This window comes from Hydra vulgaris, chromosome 05, assembly GCF_038396675.1.
Source record: "Hydra vulgaris chromosome 05, alternate assembly HydraT2T_AEP".
NCBI classification, from domain to species: domain Eukaryota; kingdom Metazoa; phylum Cnidaria; class Hydrozoa; order Anthoathecata; family Hydridae; genus Hydra; species Hydra vulgaris.
The window spans coordinates 6,906,858-6,912,500 of record NC_088924.1 but is presented as its reverse complement, the minus strand read 5'-3'; positions in this window follow the sequence as shown (position 1 = coordinate 6,912,500).

Here is a 5,643-nt window from a genome sequence, read left to right as displayed (position 1 = left end):
ACCTAGTGAGGATACAATAATGCTCTGTGAAACAGAACGTCTTGGTTGGATGTGGACTGTATTAATGTAATGAAACACTTGTTGTATTTCACTTCTTGTATTGATGTTCTTAGATAAAACACTTTGATAAAACTCACTTCGATTAACTGTCTTGATAATACTGTCTAATTGACTTCCATATACTGACTGAACTTACCATATAAGAGACATGTCGATTTACATGTCTCTTATATAGTAAAATATCTCTTATATAGTAAAATGTCTCTTATATAGTAAAATAAAGCTGTGTGAACCTGTTCTGGAAGATTCTAGATGCTTCTTTTCGATGCTTCTGGAAGCTTCTGGATGCTTCTGAATGTTTCTGGATATTTCTGGATGCTACTGGACGCTTCCAGATGCTTCTTCTGGAAACTTCTGGAAGCTTCTGGAAACTTTTGGATACTTCCTTTTATTATTAAAAAACTTTCGTTACGTTGACACGGACCAGACTTAAGAAAATGAAACAAACCAAAAAAGTTGCATTTGTTTTGTCCGCTGCAATATGGCACTTATCAACGAAACTCTGCCTTTGTGCTGTCACCTGATTGCTCATGTCATGGCATGCTATGACACCAGACATCTGAACTGTTTGCTGTGGTAGTATAGTTCGTTTCGTTTTTAAGACATGTAAAATGAGGAACACTTTTCAGCATTGTTCGATGTTGGTTGCAAATGTTTTGTCCAATACTGTATATATATATATATATATATATATATATATATATATATATATATATATATATATATATATATATATATATATATATATATATATATATACACACATACACACACACACAATTTATTATAGATTATGTTTTTTTCTTAATAAATTTTGAATTTATTAAATCGGAAAAATTGTTAAAATGTTTTACAGAATATATATCTATAAATAATAAATTTGATTGTCTGAAGAACATTAAGTTTAATGCTATTAGCTTAACATAATAATCACGAGTATGCCGACAATTTCTGTGGGGATGTCTTACTTGTAATGAACAATTGAAAGTTTTAAAAATGATATTGCCTTCATCTGTTAAAACTAAGGTTTTTTTTACCAACTTGTTACATACGGATCTTTTCAGAGGGCCTAATTTCTAACGGCTTGGGGCTGCAGCCCCCGCCTAAAAACGGCACTGAGTATAGCACATTTCGTGTCATATACACCAAGAGGGTTACGAAAAGCGTCTAGAGTATTACTACAAAAATAATAATATTAAAATATGGACTAGTTATGGGATCTTGCTCTTGTGATAAAAGAACAAAAAAGTTATTAAAAAGGTCACTTATATAATATAGCTTAACTATTTCCGTCAGAAAAGCTTCATATGAAAAGACACAATTAAATCCTTAAAAGAACGAAATATTTTACAAGAACTGATATGTAAATTTTAAAAACTTTTATGTAAAACAAATAACACATATATTCATTAATTTTCTGTGTAACAACAATAATAAGTTTAATAAGTTTGAATTTTTAGTACAAACAATTTTTCAGCAAAACAAAAGAATTGTGTTCTCAAATTAAAATGTTTGACATTTTTTGACATGTTGAATTTGATGACATTTGAAAATACCAAAATAAAACGATACAAATTAAAAGCTTATGTCTATCTCTAAGATTATCAAAAATATAACAAGAAGAAATAATATAGTGATAAAATACACTAAAAAAAATACATCTGATAAGTACCTTTTTTTAAATAGTTTTTCCTTACTTACATTTATTTTGTGTAGGTTAAAGTGACCTATTTCAAGTCAGTGACCAAACTCCAGCCACATTTTATATTTGATGGATTCTGTTTGTTTCTGTCCCATGTTTATGAATTCATCTTTTTAGAGTGAGAAAAATGAACGCAGCCAATAAAAAAACATTAAATTATTTGGAGGATGTGTACAATATCGCAATCAAAAATACCGAAACAAATATTCATCGTATATAATAGCACTTTAAACTAAAAAACATTTCAAGGTATGAAATATTAAATATTTATTACATGTAAATAATGTTATGTTTTTTTAAGTTATTAATACCTTCTAAAAAAGGTTACTTTAGCTTCGTGATTATACTGAGTCACTTTAATTGGTTCTATTTTTGACTTTACTGTACTTGGTAGAAAAACCAAATTCCAGGCATGTAAGTCATACACCCGGAAATTTGATTTATACATCCGGAAACATAAGTCATTCGTTTATGTAAGATAATAATAATAGGTTTACTACATTTGATATAATGCAAAGTAGCTAATTTATATTGCACGACCTGATATAAATACAAGCCAAATATTTAATGCAAAAACCTGAAAAACATTTTTGCCTTACTTTAGATTTATTTCAAATTTTATTTAATTGAGAATTAACCAAAATAGTCAAAATTTTTGTAATTTGTAATATGAGTATGTGCATTATTTCCGATATGAAATATTTCAGAATCAACAACAAATAAAAATTTTATCACCCGGCTGAAATTTGGTCAAAGTAGCTATTATTTGATCAAATTCGCTTACCCTTTTGATGTCGTAATATTGTTGTGAAATATTTCATGTGAAATCATATGTAAAGGTAATGATGACCTCCACTATTAAATAAGTAAATTTTCTAATTTTAAAAATTTCTAAAGCACATCAAACGAGGATGTTGAAATAATTGAGATGGAAGAAGGTAATACAGCTGATAACTTTAAAGTTATTAGACATAAAAACCGCTCATTAATATGTTTGAAAAAAGTCTGTTGCGATTCTTGTACCATGTACCGTACTAACTTGTGTATAATAGAATCCAGAAGAAAGAATAAGGAAAACCAATCACTTATTTTTATCTAACAGTAAAAAGAACGACCGGTACTTTTCAAAATCAGAACTATTTATAAAAATTTATCCTTTATAGAAAGAAGAGAAAAAAATCTTGCAAAACGATCAACGTATGCAAAATAAACTTGAAAAATCTATAATAGAGAAAGGGGTTGTTCTTAAGAAGGAGGAACACAGAAGTTTTGAGGAAACATTCACAATATGTTAAAGAAAATCTATTTACTGAGGACTCACCTAAAGCATTATTGTGACAGCAACAAAAAATCATAAAAGACATAAGTTCTACGAGGTAGCATCCTTTAATTATTAGATGGTGCATCAGTTTATATTTGAAATTTCCGAGTACCCATCATCTTATTTGTTCAACACCATTTTTAAACCAACCTTGCAAAAATATTGTTCAGAAATTTATCAATTTTTCAGACCCAGGCGGTGGTTGATGTAATGCACAACTTGACTAAAAAAATTGATTTACCAAATATAAAAGAGCATCATAGGTATGTTTCAATCATTGTTGACGAAATGAAAATAAAAAGTGTGCTTGCTTTTAACTTATCTACTGGAAAGTTGGTGGGTTTTTCAGAAAGTGGATCAATTAATGAGCTGCTCTTGAATTTAGAAAATAAGGAAAAGAGCAATGTAGAAGATCCAACAAACGTACCGTTGGCATCATATGTAACTGTTTTAATGGCGAGGGGCACCACATCTTCTCTTAAATATGTGATTAGCCATTTTTCCATTTTGGTTTTGCAAGAGGTCTTTCTAGTAGCCAATTGTACTTAACTATATGGGATAGTGTAAGGCATTTAGAGTCTGTTGGTCTAAGGGTGATGGTTATTTTAGCTGATGGTGCATCTCCAAATAAAAAATTTATGCGTCTCCATTCTTGGAAATTTAAAGAAAATACTAAAGATGGTGTCATTTGTTGGACTCGGAAATGAGTGTTGTCCTAAGTATGTATATATAATATAGATATAAGTAATTGTAATGAGATGATTAAAAATAACAAAGTAATTAAAAATAGTTACACTAAATTTAACAGCATTTTATAATCTTGACATGTCAGTATTCAATAAGAACCAGTAAAAAGTGGCTCAACATTAAATTGTTCGAAAAAGTTATCTTTTAAAGTATAATTGAAACTATTTTTTAGAATGGAAGATGTTTTTTATTTGTAATGTATCTCATTTGATGAAAACCACAAGAAACAACCTCAAAAAATCACATGGAAACTCTTTAAGTAGAAGTCTTATGGTGTATATATGTTTTTTTTACAAATGCGTAACTTTCAACGACATATTCAATTTTTTCTTTTTTTTTTTTAAATAAAGTTTATATAAATAATTTTAAGTTGGTCTAATTTAAGGTTTGTATATTAAAAAATGTCTAATTTTTTCTATTAAACAAAATAGACATTTATACATTCTGCGCATCAAAACACTATTTGCGACCAAATATTGACAAACAAAAACATAAACAATTCAATTTTTCCAGGAAATAAAGCAATAAATTGATTTTTAGCTTTAAAAGTCTGACTTTCTTCAAAAACTTCAATATTTTTTCTGAATTGCCCAAAATCTTGATTTATATAGACTCTGACAATAGAGCACACATAAGAAAATGTAATTCTCACTCTCTTTCAAGTAATAACATCAAATTGAATGTTTGCTGTTAAAATCGATTAAAAGCTAAGAAGAAGTTCTTTGGGTAGTATGGGTGGTTGCTAGGCGTTTTGAAACGTTGCCAATGATTGCTGAAGTTGTGATGTTGCTTGTTTTAAATACTGACCCAAAAGAGCGGTTATAATCTTTAGCCACTCTATTGCATTTGCCTTAACTAACAGAGATTCTTGAAGAGGTGGTTGACAACGCCAAGTAGGTGTGCCAAATGGAAGAAATTCCATTGATGGAATGAAGTCTAAGATGAGTGTATCATCTGGCAATCTGATAGCAGGCTGATGCACAACATTAAGAATGTCCCGTACTCTATTTTTTTGGCCACCTGCAGCTTGGAAGCCTGTGTAATCATTCTAAATAAATCCGAAAGTTCGGATCTATTCAGGATGACTAGACATCATCCTTTTACTTGGTGTGACATTGAGTCTAAGAATCTACATCAGAACTCACCACTTTAATGAAGATTCTTAGACAATGTCACACTAAGTAAAAGGATGATGTTAGCAAGTTTTAAGTCACATGACATGAAACCATTTTTCGTTGGTGTAACTTCAATTCTGTCTCCATCATCGACCAGAACTACTCCGGCATTACTCGCCTTACCGTCGGTGTGTTGAGAATCTTGCTTAACTCCATTTATAGCTTCAGGAGTTTTACTTCCAACTTGGTTATTGTTATCAACAGGTTTAATCTTTTTCTCGTCGTCAGATGTAATTGCGTTATATCTTTGCTCTGCGGTAAAAGCATATATACTATAAATATACTCTCCGGTGAGAGCAAAGAGCAATCGGTAGATTGCGTTGACATCGTGCTTGTTGCAGTCATTGTCGAGCATGCCTTCAATTTGCTGCTCGAGTCTTGCAAGTAGTCGTTGTCAACTTTCATTGCACTGGTTGTCTACAATGAGTAGCTTTTTGTGTACCTCCATTTCTTGAACTTACTTTAGTAATGCTGCTTGATGAGAGCATTCTAAACATTATTTAAAATTCGTACAATTACAAAATTCGCTATTAAAAAATTCTATCGACGTTTCACCCATAACTGAGTTAAATTAAATCTCTTTAGATTATTTACACTTTTTTTAATATAAATAAATAATACTTTTTTTAATATAAATA